The sequence below is a fragment of the Chiloscyllium plagiosum genome, unplaced genomic scaffold (genome assembly GCF_037043375.1).
Source record: "Chiloscyllium plagiosum isolate Xiang-an unplaced genomic scaffold, Cpla_swu_hap1 HiC_scaffold_29, whole genome shotgun sequence".
NCBI classification, from domain to species: Eukaryota; Metazoa; Chordata; class Chondrichthyes; order Orectolobiformes; family Hemiscylliidae; genus Chiloscyllium; species Chiloscyllium plagiosum.
The window spans coordinates 22,602,563-22,619,087 of NW_028270167.1; the positions used below are offsets into that span (position 1 = coordinate 22,602,563).

General features: G+C 40.2%; 1 protein-coding gene and 1 non-coding gene across 3 annotated transcripts in view; one reads left to right on the plus strand and one right to left on the minus strand.

Moving 5' to 3' along the window:
• Window positions 1-16,525, plus strand: part of igsf9bb (immunoglobulin superfamily, member 9Bb) — a 651,679-nt gene that overhangs the window by 130,065 nt on the left and 505,089 nt on the right. The window lies entirely within an intron of this gene.
• trnag-ccc (transfer RNA glycine (anticodon CCC)) lies at window positions 13,494-13,565 on the minus strand. Its single transcript has one exon. It is a non-coding gene; the product is annotated as a tRNA-Gly (tRNA).

Genomic DNA, 16,525 nt, shown 5'->3' on the forward strand with positions numbered 1-16,525 from the left:
GCCCATGTGTAATGTATTTCGTCATTTTTGGAAAGAAGCCATATAGAAGAGGTAAGACATAAATCAGAGAAATGGAATTAGATACCTTCTTCTGGTGATTCAACAACCTGTATTGTCACAAACACCATTGAACTTGTCCAACTACCTGACAGAGACACAACAACAGCTAATATTGCTGGGAATAAAAAACAGTGCTCATAATGATTTTTCCTTGGCTTACCTCCACTAATTGAGTGAAAACTTCAGAGCAAATTGAGAGCTGCAAATGGTATTACCTGAGTGTTTTCCAATATGATTTTTTCACAGAGGAAGACTGCATTCATTGTGATCCTGTTATGTATCTTCTATGTAGATCAAGGAGAAGTGGCTTGTTTCAAGTGCTTTGCTTGCAAATGGCCATATATTCACCTGAATGAAGTATAACGATCAATAAAATATGTCAATGGATGACTCAGAGGTAACTATAGAGATGTAAGCTACAGTTTCACACTGCAGAAGAAATTAATATCACATGGAAAAATCAATAGTATAACATTTCACACACCACCAACCCCAATTCTACTATTAATGAACTGCAACATTCCAAAATGACAAAGAAAGCTAACAGTAGCTTCATCAGCTCGAATGAACTTTACAGGAATGATAGATTTGTCCACTACAAGACAAGGGCAATGGAAGACAGTTCTTTTCAGTAAAGCCCTCCTGGAACATTCATGTTTGGAAAAACAGGAACTTGTTGCTTGTAGCCTTAGGAAATTGAAGTGAGAGGTCTGGTGGAGAATGTAAGTTTAATAATCAAAGTGAACATGAGCCTCCCATTCAGACCATTTGTATAGAATTTCCAATTCCAGATCGAGGAATCCAAACATTGACAGTTATTGACTTTACTAAATGAATGAATGAATAGATTAATAAACAAATGAATGAATCAATCAAGAAAGTTGTTGACAACATTTGAAGGTACTAGCACATTGTAAAGACTTGGCTTTTTTCTGTATTTCTGATTTTTGTGCATTCAATTGTAGATTAAGTGAGATATTTAAAATAAATTACCACTTTGCAGAAAGAACTGTTTTGATAGTTTATAGTGGAACAACAATACATTTGTGAAATTCTCATTTAGTATTTTTTTCCCAGGAAGGCCATAAATATTCAGTTAAAAATACCATCATCTTCATGAATGCACTTCTGCTATTACTACTAAATAAGTAAATCAACATGTCATCATAGCTATTCTTAACTGATCTTTGGCCAGAATAATTATGATTGAATCTTGAATTTAACAAGGAAAGTACCAAAGAACTTTTATTTATATTGCACCATATCATATGCTTAGGATATCCCAAAGCACTTGCTTTTTGAAGTAGGTTCATTGAAACAAACAATTAGTGATCAGATCATGTTATTTTGAGCTGGATATTGCAGGGGAATTTTGGCCAAGACAGTGAAAATTCATTGACCTTCAGTGGTATAAGATCGCTTCATGGAAAGCAAGATACTGGTCTCATTATAATACAGGTGGTGAAGGATGGAAGTGGTAAGAAACTTTACATAATCTCACGAGCCTGTATTTGCAAAGATGTACATTACAAGCATGCACCTATTGATCCAACAGTGATTATTTAGCATGTTTCTGGGCATGCCAGTCACCCAAATATAATTAATATGTAACTAACAAGTTTTCTGTCCATCCCTCAAAAGGCAGTACCTCATAAAATTTACATTTCCACAAGTATGGTGGAATGTCAGGTTGGATTGTCTGCATCTGTCTCTAGAGAGTTAGATCCAACAAGTTTCTGATGTGTGCAAAAGTGCACCCATTTAGGTTAAATTGACCATTATATGCTCAAGGATCATAAATGTTAACAGAGACAAGTAGGATTAGCTGATCAAGAGCTTCATAAACATTTGACATGGCCCCTCAAAATAACTACCAATAACCATTTCAATTAAGCTGTGACATATAAAAGCAACTGTTTGTAGGGAGATTAATATCTCATTTACAACTCTTCAGCCTGTATCCTATCCCACATTAAGTTCTACTCACCCATAACTCCATTGTTGCTGGCCCTCACTTCCCTAGTATTTGTTTCCCCCAGTGAACATTGTATATTTCGATCCATTCTCAGCCCTTCCCTTCACTATCTCAGTGACCTCCTCAAGAACCATTGAATGAATGCCTTGGTTTCCAATTTTTAACTTTGCTCCTATGCCTCAGCACTGAGAGTTCAGGATTTCAGCTGTCTAGGCCTCATCCACTTCTCTCTTTTTCTCACTCTGTCTTCTTTTCTCACTCCACCATCTTTAAACCTTCCTCAAAATCAATCAGACTTTTGGTCAACTTGCTTAAAATTTTGTTTTTTGGCTTTGCAATTTTTTTAACTTTCTGATAATTCTTCTGTGAAGCACCTTGGAATTTTTATCAAATTCTCAGAATAGAATTAGCCACATCACACAGCCATTTTCCATCAGGATGAAGGGCTTATGCCCAAAACGTCGATTCTCCTGCTCCTCGGATGCTGCCTGACCTGCTGTGTTTCCCAGCAACACACTCTCGACTCTGATGTCCAGCATCTGCAGTCTTCACTTTCTCCTCATTCCTGATTTTGCCATACCTTGTAAGATTACTGTTTATACAACTATTAACAAAAATGTTTACTTTCATATAAGTCAACCTTGACATTCTTCAATAAGAATGTCTCACTGTTGACACCCATCATTCTCAAGCTAATTCATTTGCAAGGGCTTTTATGTTCTGTTCAATGCATCCTTTCTTAAAATAAGGGAAACAGTTAAGAGGTTGATTCATATCTTGTCAAAACTTGAACATTTTCACCATTTAATACAAGATATTTGAAAATTACACCTACGCAGGTGTGTGCAAGATGATCTTTCCTCACCTAGAGTGTAATTTCAGTGAAGTGTGTTGTCAGGTGTTTTTATGTTGTAAAGATAAAAATTGCTGCTCTACAATGCAGTAACACCATAATTAGGGATGATGTTCACTCTCATTGCCTAGGCGGCACTCAATTAGAGTGGGAAACATGTCTGGGAATTTCCACAACCGTCAGTCAATTTACTTTACCAGGCAATGGCAGAGGTAGCAAAGTTGGGAACACTAAATTGTAATGCTCTACTACAGAATATGGCCACCCTTCAGTTGATTTCTCCATTATCCTGCCTAATAACTTGTTCCAGGTGATAGTCACTTTTCACGTGAAGGAGAACTTTCCGAAATCTGGTCATATTGCCTTTGAATCATAGTCAATTTCAATGCTTCTTCCATAGCCTCAGCTGTGATCCTTTAATTTAGCTATTACTTAGCAGCCATTCTCCGATGTTGCTACTCTGTATGACTCAATCTTCAATCTCTTGTTGCCTTATCCAGCCAAGCCATCATCTTTATGATTAGATTAGATTAGCTAATGTGGAAACAGGCCCTTCGTCCCAACAAGTCCACACCGACGCGCAACCCAGCCAGACCCATTCCCCTACACTAACCCTTTCACCTAACACTATGGGCAATTTAGCATGGCCAATTCACCTAACCTGCACATTTTTGGATTGTGGGAGGAAACCAGAGCACCCGGAGGAAACCCACGCAGACACAGGGAGAATGTGCAAACTCCACACAGTCAGTCGCCTGAGGCGGGAATTGAACCTGGGTCTCTGGTGCTGTGAGGCAGCAGTGCTAACCACTGTGCCACCATGCCACCCATCTTTTGTTTCTGCTGAAAAGGGACTGCAGTCACCCACGGTTTATTATCTTATCAAAATATATCTAAATGAAATTAACATATTTCAGGCTGTATCAGTAAATTTCCCTTCATTAATTGTGTCACCATCCACATACGATTTAACTACAATTAATTCCACGAAAGAGAAGTCAAGTGGCTTCTGTTCTCTCAGCTGGTTGTCTTTTACACGAAAACCCTGTATAGCTAAGTCACCTTGACAGTACCTTGCTGTCACATAGTTACAACTGTTATGATCCAGCTGATACTTTTCCTGAACTGAAAATGTGTTGCTGGAAAAGCGCAGCAGGTCAGGCAGCATCCAAGGAACAGGAGAATCGACCTGAAGAAGGGCTTATGCCCGAAACGTCAATTCTCCTGTTCCTTGGATGCTGCCTGACATGCTGCGCTTTTCCAGCAACACATTTTCAGCTCTGATCGCCAGCATCTGCAGCCCTCACTTTCTCTCTGATATTTTTCCTGGACTAGTCAGATCCCAGGCTGAAATTTGGCTTGATAGATCACATTTTGTTTTTTGTTTGGTTTTCGTAGTTGTGGGTATGTTTTGGTTTTAACGAGAAGGTCTTTCACTAAAGCTGCAGATTCAGCTTTAACAATAAAACAGAAGATTATTACACAAAAGGATTGAAGATAAAGTACAATAAACCATGTTATTTACATTTAACACAAATTTAAAGATTTTGAAATGCATCTTAAAATGTCAAATGGTTAATCCCAACAGCATTCCTTTACAATACACTGGAGTTCAACTGGTCTAGTCTATTATACTGTTTAATTTTTTAGTTGTAAAAGTTTTCCATTACAAATAAACTCCCATGACTCTCCAGGAAGTCTTTCTCTTTTATTTTGTGTTTCAAAGAAAATCACCATGGCTACAGAACCATTTGCCATTTAATCATTAAACATCTTCACATGTAACAGACCAAATCCACATGCTACTGTTGCAAAATCCAAACTATAAAATAGATTATATTAAAATATATATCAATCACATGCCTAATTTTATGTGCTAAAACCATTTCAGTTCCATGAATGTAACCAACTCAGTACAGCCTTGACAATAATTGTGTCTGTGAACTTGTTAGCTATTTCCAGTCCCAGTTAATAGAATTAAAGTGCAAGGTGATGAGAAAGAAGCACAACATTACTATGGTGCAAACAATTCCTAAGAGGGAATCATTAAATAAAACTTTACCCTCACACTGACTATAATGAAGTGTGACACAAGGGTCTTGCACCATTTTTGTTCAGTCAATGTTTAATGTTTTCAGTTTGGAGTATTCCTGCTTGAGAAGAACAAAACAGAATTTCCCAAGAATGGTAACTTCCAAATGCACTGTGTTATCAGTCTGAAGTTCATCACATGTCAAAAGGAAGGTTATTTCTGTTTCATTAGCAGATAATTTCTGCTGACTGTGGTTTTAGGTCATGAAATATAGCCTGATTCTGTCCCCAACTTTTTGAAGGAGTTCACATATTTAACACTTTTTAGGGATAGGTATGGGTGTTGTTGAGATCAGAAAAGTGAACATCAAATGAAGATTGAACATCCTTAAATAATTTTCCTTATGGAAGCTTCCCTCATTATTCTGACCATTATTTATTCCTCAATATCTCTAAAACAAAAACAGCCTCTAAAACAAAACAGATGATTGGATCACTGTTGTTTGTGGGATTTTATGGCATTTAAATTAATAGCCACATCTGTGACAATGGTGACTACACTTCAAAGGTACGTAATTGATTTTAAGATACTTAGGGATATTCTGAGCTCATGAATTGTACTAAAAAGTGCAAGTCTTTAATTTTTCTTCAGTGTATTAGAGCCTATTATAAATGGAATGCTGTCATTTCATATTATTAGTTATTCAAAGTCTAAACATTGTAGGTGAGTCTTTACAATATCGACTTGTGAAGAGGGATTTGATTTATAAGAGATTGCAAGGGAATCACAAGTAAATCTATCATGTCTTTAGCTTCCTATTCAACTTGAAACATGAGCACTGTGTATCAATAACTCTTTTCTATTCTTGTTTGCTGGAATGAGCATCAAAAGAATTGCTGCAAGGTTGTATTATCTTTCTCAGTGGTAAAGGTTGAGGAAGTTTAATAATATATTATGTCCAGTACAATCAGACTTGCCCCAGTCTTTTTCTAGAAGATGCCTCAGTCCAGAAAAAATATTCCAATTCCATTGATGTTCCTGATATAGTAAAGTAGTCCATGTCCATACGCAGTGAGACAGTGCGAGACTGATAAGTGGCAAGTAGCATGCATGCCACATAAGTTCCAGGCAATTGCCAGCCCCAAAAGGACAGAATCCAACTCTCTTCCCATGATGTTCAATAGCATTAGCATCACAGGAATTCCCCATATCCTGAGCAGGACTTACACAATCAATGTTAAGGCCATGGGGAGTGCTATAGAACAAAGAAATCTAGGGCTACAGGTTCATAGCTCCTTGAAAGTGGAGTCAAAGGTAGACAGTGTGGTGAAGAAGGCTTTCAGCATGCTTAATTTCATTGGTTAGAGCATTGAGTGTAGAAGTTGGGACCTCTTGTTGTGGCTGTACAAGGCATTGGTGGGGCCGCATTTGGAGTACTGTGTGCAGTTCTGATTGTCCTACCAAAGAATGGGTATTATTAAACTGGAAGGAGTGTAGAAAAGATTTGCTGGGATACTACCTGGTCTGAAAGTTTTGAGTTATAAGGAGAGGTTGGACAGGTGGGACTGTTTTCCCTGGAGCGTAGACTAAAAGGTGACCTTATAGACGTTTATGAAATTATGAGAGGCATAGAAAAGATAGGCAGCCAACAGCTTGGTTTGGAAGACTAAATCTAGAGAGCATTGATTTAAGGTAAGAGTCGAAAATGGTAATTTTTTCCACACAGAGTACATCGAATGTCTGGAATGGGCTGCCAGAGGTACTGGTGGGAGCAAGTACAATTTTGTCATTTAAGAAACATTTAGACAGGTACATGGATGGGATAGATATGGAGGGATATGGACAAATGCAAATAGGATCAGTTTAATTGTGAAAACTTAGAGGTATGGATAAGTTGGGTCATAGGGCCTGTTTGCATGCTGTAGACCTCTAAGACTCTGACCACCTGGGTCCTACTATTGACTAAACCTGAACTGGAGCAGCCAAATAATATTGTGACGACAAAAACAGACTATGAATCCTGATTTTCCAACGCCTGTGCACTATCTACAAGGCACACACTAGGATTGAGTGAGATGGAAACTTTCCAGTTATCTGAATGAGTCCAGATCCAATAATGCTCAAGAAGCTTGACACCATCCAGCATAAAGCAGCTCATTTGGTTTACACCATATCAAATGCTTGCAACATTCACTGCCTTCACCACCAATGAATAGTGGTAGCAGTGTGTACCATTTACAAGATGCACTAGAGCAAAGCTCCTTCAACAGCAACTTGCAAACCCGTGACCTCTATTACCTGGAAGGACAAGGGCAGCAGATGCATACAATTGGAGCCTGTACCACAGCTCAAGGCTACGACATGCCTGCAAAAGTAAACAATGCCAATAAAACTTGGACGTTTTGAGAGCTGGTTGGACAGTTGGTATGGATCAGATTGCTGCTAACAGCACAAGGTTAATTATCCATTCCAGCTGGATGGATTTGGGATTTGCCCCATTTCCCTCCCCTCGTTGGAGGTCATGGTGCTGTTGATCAGACCTGCCTTCAGGCAGAAAACACAAGAGAAAGGCAATGATTTTGAGTTCCAAGGTCATTAATAGGCATGCTTTAAAAGATTTGGAACATTATTTAATTTCAGATTTACTAAAACACTGTGACAGCGAAAGTGATAAATGGTTTTGTTTTATAATGTAATATTAAGATAGGTAAAATCAATTTTTTAATTAAATGTAAAACCTCATGTGATAACCAGACACAAAAATACTTGTATTGTGTAATGGACCTAATTTCATCCATATTAATGTGTTCCTGGTTAACACTATTTAAATATAGCAAGGAATATTTTACAGTTGAACTAAACCTGAAGTAGTTTGTAGAGGGTTTTATGAAGGGTGATGTACAATTACACTTGAACGAAAACTAAAAAACACACTTGTAAAACGAATGCAATTTTGGATGCAATTGGAACATTGTTTGTCAGTAAACCAATGGGGAAAAAAAACCTCTTGCCTATAAATTCTGTTGCTGTATACTAATGAGAGAAATGTTTTCTGCAATGATTCTGTTGTTTTCCTTTGGAAGCCTATCAGTTTTATTCGTCAGGATAGCAGATTGTTTGGTGCTTGACGTCTGTACAAATTTTCTCTTAGGTCCTGCCAGATTTTAAACTAGGTTCTGGATAATGAGGAATTATAAGAAAGTTTACCAGACTGGTTCTTGGGATGGTGTGACTGACGGGAAGTGAGAGATGGCTTCAAATAGGACTATGTTCACTTGAGTTTAGAAGAATGAAGAGGATCTTATAGAACCCTATAAAATTTGAACAGGATTAGACAATAGACGCAGGCAAATCCAGAACTGGGGTTGGCAGTCTAAGGATACAAGATAACCCTTTCAGGACGGAAATGGAAATAAATTTGTTCACCCAGAGAGTGGTGAGCCTATGGAATTCTCTACCACGGAAACTGGTTGAGGCCAAAACAATGAATGCTTTCAAGAAGTGGATAGGTGTATTTCTTAGGGTGAAAGAAATCAGAGGATTTGGGAAGAAAGCTGGAACAAGGTACTGAGTTTGATCATCAGTCATAATCATTTTGGATTGGGGAGCAGGGTCAAGTGGCTTAGTCCAACTCCTGCTTTAATATTCTATGTTTCTATCTTGATATCTTAAGGATGGAGCTGTGTGATGATGTGGGTATAGTCTCTGCCTCTGAACCAGAGTTCTGGGTTCTCACTCTAAGATGGCCATGGAAGGTGTATTCAGAACATGGCCAAGCAAGTTGTCAGTTTGTAAATTATATAATAATCGCAGGTGGCAAGAGCAAGACAATCTCCTGGTCAACCATGCTTGACGTGAAATGGCACCATTTCAGCTACAGCCTCTGGTGAGTAGCTTAAACAAATGTAAACAAATGCTTCCTCTTCCTCATATGACTGTGGCAATATCTGGAAAGGTGGCATGATTTGTATTTTTAAAGGTCTTCAGTCACTTGGATCTGTCTTCCAAGTAATTCTACAATGTAATCTCCAGGTCAAGGTGTGAGATAGACAGCCCATATCGAGGTTTTAGCACATTGGCATTTTTTTTCTTGGCAGTTTGGGAAAGACATGACAGAATAATGTGAGTGTGTCACTCACATTTTTACATATGTTAAGTTAGTAGAAGCTTCCTCTATACAAATTGGCAGCTGCACCATCTTTTTTGAATAGTGACTGAACTTCCAAAGTCCTTTTTTCATTGAAATGTGTTTTGGAATGTCTTGATATCATATGGGACCCCATGTCTTTCTTGGGTTGATAGCTTCTAACTTTCCTCCTTTTGTCATGAATACTGTCTTTCAGAACAAAAGCATACATGAGTAACCTTCTGAGCCAAAACAAGGGATTGACTTGACTCATTTTGAATCTGATTGGTTTGAGGGTATTCAGGTAAAGCTCTCATTTTCCTTTCTTGACTAAAGCACCTGGATTAACACAGCCATGCTTTTCCATTTGGATGTCAGAATTTCTGTTTGGTACTTGGTTATATCTTCCAATGGGAACCCAGACTACTTCATGAAACCAATAGAAGCATTACTCTAAATCAGATCTCAGAAGGGGTCACTTATGTTTTTTAACATGGTAATTAGTTATATCCAGTTTAGTTACTTCATCAACTTTTGCTGCTCAACGCTGTACCTCCTGAACTCTAAATTGTTCAATATCGTTGTTTTATGTGGGAATTAGTCGGGAAGGCATCTTTAATGTAAAATAGTCCGTTTGTACAGATGGGCCAAATGATCTACTCCTGCTCCTATTTCTTATGTTCTTATGTTCTGTCATAACTTGTTTCCCTTTAAAAATAGTTACAAAGCAATTCCATACTTTGTACTCTATTGATTATATTTAAGCAAGAAAAAAACCTATTAAAAAGTGTACTTTCTTTAAGTTATAGCAGCTGAGCACCTTTTTAGTTGCCATATGTAGCTGCTTCTTGCATCCTCAGTGCAAAACAAATCAAGTGTGTCTAAAGCAACTAACCTTCAAAAAGCGGCTACATGCTACAGCTAGCAGAGAGTCAGTGAAGATCTTGTCTTGGTTACAGTGGGGAATTCATCTGCTGCCAGTGTGGTCTGTCTGCCAAAAAAAGCGTTTGCAGGCTCCCGTGAATAGCTGCCAGCTCCATAGTGGCTCTACTGGTCCATGTGAACAGTCAATTGTTGAAGCTACCCAGCCAGACTGTCCTGTAACCTGGCAACTAGAAACTCCTATTCAGGGAATCTACTTGAAACATTATGCTTCGTGTTGGAGATTCTTTCCTCAAGCTGATCTGAGTCCCCTAATGGAATGCAATGTCATGCCAGTACTCGGTTGCCTTTTGTTCCATTGACGAAGATATAAAGAACTGTCAGAGGAAGCTTAGCTTGGACAATACTGAACAAGACTTTTGTTCTTGATGTTTTTAAAGTAAATAATGCTTATAACAATTCTTCCTGCTGTAGTATGGTCTATAGTTATTCAGTGAGGTGATTCAATTTCCACAGCTTTCAGCATTTTTTAATGTGATAAAAGCATTGCTATCCTTGCTTGACTGGCTATCACTGGTTCCAGTGTAAACCATTAAAATTTCCTTGGTGTCCTAACCACAGATTTCTCTTTCTTGAAGATTTTGAGGAAATTTGTTCATTCACCAAAGGTGAGTATCATGGGCGGGGCTATCTCTAATTGTGTTGTCTTGAAGGTTCTGAATACACAGTGAGGGCTGAAACTGGGGTCCAGAAGGCACATTTAGGTATCTTCTGCCTTAAAAATACAACCCCCCCCCCAATCTGTTGGCTCTCCCTAGCCAAGAATGACATCTACCAAGTAAAATACAACGCTCAATTTACTGAAATGACCAGAAATTAAACTTGCTGTTTATCATGCTGCCAAGGTTCAAGCTTTGGTGCTCGTTCATTTCCCCTGAATTCTCTCCAATTTCAACTCCAGAATCAAATAGGTTAAAGGAACTTAACATTCAAGGGATACATGATGTTTCAGAGAGACAGAAGGGTTGGAAGTTGTGATGGTGTAGCACTGTTAAAAAGAAATGAAACAAGGACAGTTGCGAGAGATGATCTTGACCCTATATAGCAACATTATTTTACATTAATGATGCCTTCCTGGCTAATTCCCACATTCAACAATGATATTAAACAATTCAGAGTTCAAGTGGTAGAGACTGGAGCAGCAGAAGTTCACTAAATAGCTTAAATAGACATTAGTAAGAGTAGTGTTAAGACCTCGAAATAGTAACTAAAATGTGGGAAAGACAATAAATTAATAAAATAATAGGAGCATGTAAAAAGAATAGACCAATAATTATGGGTGACTTTCATCTTCATAAGTATTGGGTTGAACAAATTGGAAAAGATAGCTATGACAGCAAATTCACAGAGTACATTACTCCAGAGCAATATATCATGGAGTCAACCAGGGGTCCAGTAATGGATGATGAGGCAAGTTTAGATTAGAATCCCTACTGTGTGGAAACAGGCCCTTCGGCCCAACAAGTCCACACCGACTGAAGAGTTACCCACCCAGATCCATTTCCCTCTTACTAATGCATCTAACACTATGGGCAATTTAGCGTGGCCAGTTCACCTGACCTGCACGTTTTTGGATGGTGGGAGGAAACCGGAGCACCCGGAGGAAACCCACGCAGACACGGGGAGAATGTGCAGACTCCACACAGACAGTCGCCTAAGGCTGGAATTGAACCTGGGACCCTGGTGCTGTGAGGCAGCAGTGCTCACCACTGAGCAACCATGCTCATGTAAAAATTTAGTAAAAGACCGCTGAGTAAAAGATCCCCTAGGAAGTAGCAATTGTAACATTCTGGGTAATCCAAGATGGAGGACGGGAAAAATTTCTGGCTGTAAGAGCTGCTCTTTTTTTTGAGGTATTTTAGGTGTTGGAGGTGATTTCCTCGAATTCCAGGAGCAGCAATTACTGTTTTATATGCTGTTGCATTGTTTTGGAACTTTGGAAAGAAAAAGTCAAAACAACAGCAGTTTTAAAAGGGAGAAGAACAGACAAAGGAAGCACATGGTGAGGACAGTGCAGGAGAGAGAGAGAGAACCTGCACAGTTACTGCCTTTGCTGTTTGAATTCATGTATCACTGGACATCGGAGTGCATCTGGGAAAATTAACAAACAGTGAAATTCACAACTAATCTTGGAGGAACTGTTGGGCGAAGTTCACAGCACAGAATCAGGTAAGTTAATTGTTGTTTTAAGTCTGTCCAAGAGAAAGGCTGCAGTAGTGAGTGTAGTGGATTCTTTCTTGATTATATGTTTTTGGAGCTAAGTCTCTTGATTAAACTTGAAGTATAAGCCACAGCTATTAATTTAACCTGGGGCAGTGTTTGCAATGGAATAAGATGGTGTTATTTTCTGGGTCTGTAGATTGTGAAGGAGCAAAAATGGCCTTTGCAGTGATATGTACTTCTTGTCAGATGTGGGAGTTTAAAGAGAGTTTAAGGGTTACTGCAGATTATATCTGCCATAAATGCTGTTGGATGCGAATCTTATCAGATGGAGTGGATCAGTTGGAGAGACAGATAGAAGCGATGAGGAATTTGCAACAGCAACAGTATGTGATGGATGGCAGTTATAGGAAAGGGGGAAAGTCTCAGATACAGTCACATTGATGGGTTAACTCCAGGAAGGGTAAGAGAGGTAGGCAGCTAGTGCAGGAGTCTTTTCTGGATATACCTATTTCAAACAGGTATGCTGATTTGGAAAATGTAGGGGGTGATTGATTCTCAAGTGAACATAGCACGAACAGCCAAGTTTCTGGTATTGAGACTGGCTCTAATGCAACGAAGGATATGCCGGCTTCCAAGAGATCAATTGTATTAGGGGATTCTGTAGTCAGAGGTACAGACAGACGTTTCGGTGGCCAGCAGAGAAAAATCAGAATGGTGTGTTGTTTCCCTGGTGCCAGGATCAAGGATGTCTCAGAGAGGGTGCAGAATGTTCTCACAGGGGAGAGGGGCCAGCAGGAGGTCATTGTCCACATTAGAACCAATGATATAGGAAGGGAAAAGGTTGAGACTCTGAAGGGAGATTACAGAGAGTTAGGCAGAAATTTAAAAAGGAGGTCCTCAAGGGTAGTAATACCTGGATTACTCCCAGTGCTATGAGCTAGTGAGGGCAGGAATAGGGGGATAGAGCAGATGAATGCATGGCTGAGGAGCTGGTGTAATTAGATTAGATTTTAATTTAGATTACATTACAGTGTGGAAACAGGCCCTTCGGCCCAACAAGTCCACACCGACCTGCCAAAGCGCAACCCACCCATACCCCTACATTTACCCCTTACCTAATACTACGGGCAATTTAGCATGGCCAATTCACCTGACCTGCACATCTTTGGACTGTGGGAGGAAACCGGAGCACCCAGAGGAAACCCACGCAGACACGGGGAGAATGTGCAAACACCACACAGTCAGTTGCCTGAGGCGGGAATTGAACCCGGGTCTCTGGCGCTGTGAGGCAGCAGTGCTAGCCACCGTGCCGCCCACAAAGGCTGTTTACAAACCACAACACTACGATGGCCGGCAATCGAACCCGGGTCAACTGCTTGGGAGGCAGCTATACTCACCACTATACCACCATCACCCTAAATGTATGTAAGTGTATGGGAGAAGGATTCACATTTTGGACCATTGGAATCTTTTTTGGGGTAGAAGTGGCCTGTACAAGAAGGAGGGATTACACCTAAATTGGAAGGGGACTAATATACTGGCAGAGAAATGTGCGAGAATTGCTTGGAAGGATTTAAACTAGTAAGGTGGCAGGGGGGGTGCCCAGGGAGATAATGAGGAAAGAGATCGATCTGAGACTGGTACAGCTGAGAACAGAAGTGAGTCAAACAGTCAGGGCAGGCAGGGACAAGGTAGGACTAATAAATTAAACTGCATTTATTTCAATGCAAGGGGCCTAACAGGGAAGGCAGATTAACTCAGGGCATGGTTAGGAAAATGGGACACAGAGACATTGCTCAGGGATGGGCAGGACTGGCAGCTTAATGTTCCAGGATACAAATGCTACAGGAATGATAGAAAGGGAGGCAAGAGAGGAGGGGGAGTGGTATCTTTGATAAGGGATAGCATTACAGCTGTGCTGAGGGAGGATATTCCTGCAAATACATCGAAGGCAGTTATTTGGGTGGAATAGAGAAATAAGAAAGGGATGATCACCTTATTGGGATTGTATTATAGACCCCCCAATAGTCAGAGGGAAATTGAGAAACAAACTTGTAAGGAGATCTCAGCTATCTGTAAGAATAATAGGGTAGTTATGGCAGGGGATTTTAACTTTCCAAACATCGACTGGGACTGCCATAGTGTTAAAGGTTTAGATGGAGAGGAATTTCTTAAGTGTGTACAAGATAATTTTCTGATTCAGTACGTGGATGTACCCATTAGAGAAGGTGCAAAACTTAACCTACTCTTGGGAAATAAGACAGGGCAGGTGACTGAGGTGTCAGTGCGGGAGCACTTTGGGGCCAGTGACCATAATTCTATTCATTTTTAAATAGTGATGGAAAAGGATAGACCAGATCTAAAAGTTGAAGTTCTAAATTGGAGAAAGGCCTATTTTTAAGGTATTAGGCAAGAACTTTCGAAAGCTGATTGGAGGCAGATGTTTGCAGGTAAAGGGACGGCTGGAAAATGGGAAGCCTTCAGAAATGAGATAACAAGAATCCAGAGAAAGTACATTCCTGTCAGGATGAAAGGGAAGGCTGGTAGGTATAGGGAATGCTGGATGACTAAAGAAATTGAGGATTTGGTTAAGAAAAAGAAAGAAGCATATGTCAGGTATAGACAGGATAGACCGAGTGAATCCTTAGAAGAGTATACTTAAGAGGGAAATCAGGAGGGCAAAAAGGGGACATGAGATAGCTTTGGTAAATAGAATTAAGGAGAATCCAAAGGGTTTTTACAAATATATTAAGGACAAAAGGGTAACTAGGGAGAGAATAGGGCCCCTCAAAGATCAGCAAGGTGGCCTTCGTGTGGAGCCACAGAAAATGGGGGAGATACTAAATGAATATTTTACATCAGTATTTACTGTGGAAAAGGATATGGAAGATATAGACTGTAGGGAAATAGATGGTGACATCTTGAAAAATGTCCAGATTACAGAGGAGGAAGTGCTGGGTGTCTTGAAATGGTTAAAGGTGGATAAATCCCCAGGACCTGATCAGCTGTACCCGAGAACTCTGTGGGAAGCTAGAGAAGTGATTGCTGGGCCTCTTGCTGAGATATTTGTATCATCGATAATCACAGGTGAGGTGCCGGAAGACTGGAAGTTGGCAAATGTGGTGCCATTGTTTAAGAAGGGCGGTAAAGACAAGCTAGGGAACTATAGACCGTGAGCCTGACTTCGGTGGTGGGCAAGTTGTTGGTGGGAATCCTGAGGAACAGGATGTACCTGTATTTGGAAAGGCAAGGACCGATTCGGGATAGTCAACATTGCTTTATGCATGGGAAATCATGTCTCACAAACTTGATTGAGTTTTTTGTAGAAGTAACAAAGAAGATTGATGAGGACAAAGCAGTAGATGTGATCTATATGGACTTCAGTAAGGCGTTCGACAAGGTTCCCCATGGGAGACTGATTAGCAAGGTTAGATCTCATGGAATACAGGGAGAACTAGCCATTTGGAACAGCCTCAAAGATAGAAGACAGAGAGTGGTGGTGGAGGGTTGTTTTTCAGACTGGAGACCTGTAACCAGTGGAGTGCCACAAGGATCGGTGCTGGCTCCTCTACCTTTTGTCATTTACATAAATGATTTGGATGCGAGCATAAGAGATACAGTTAGTAAGTTTGCAGATGACAACAAAATTGGAGGTGTAGTGGACAGCGAAGAGGGTTACCTCAGATTACAACAGGATCTGGACCAGATGGGCCAATGGGCTGAGAAGTGGCAGATGGAGTTTAATTCAGATAAATGTGAGGTGCTGCATTTTGGGAAAGCAAATCTTAGCAGGACTTATACACTTAATGGTAAGGTCCTAGGGAGTGTTGCTGAACAAAGAGACCTTGGAGTGCAGGTTCATAGCTCCTTGAAAGTGGAGTCGCAGGTAGATAGGATAGTGAAGAAGACATTTGGTATGCTTTCCTTTATTGTCAGAGTATTGAGTATAGGAGTTGAGAGGTCATGTTGCGGCTGTACAGGACATTGGTCAGGCCACTGTTGGAATATTGCGTGCAGTTCTGGTCTCCTTCCTATTGGAAAGATGTTGTGAAACTTGAAAGGGTTCAGAAAAGATTCACAAGGATGTTGCCAGGGTTGGAGGACCTGAGCTACAGGGAGAGGTTGAACAGGTTGGGGCTGTTTTCCCTGGAGCGTCGGAGGCTGAGGGGTGACCTTATAGAGGTTTATAAAATTATGAGGGGCATGGATAGGATAAATAGACAAAATCTTTTCCCTGGGATCGGGGAGTCCAGAACTAGAGGGCATAGGTTTAGGGTGAGAGGGGAAAGATATAAAAGAGACCTAAGGGGCAACGTTTTTACGCAGAGGGTGGTACGTGTATGGAATGAGCTGCCAGAGGATGTGGTGGAGGCT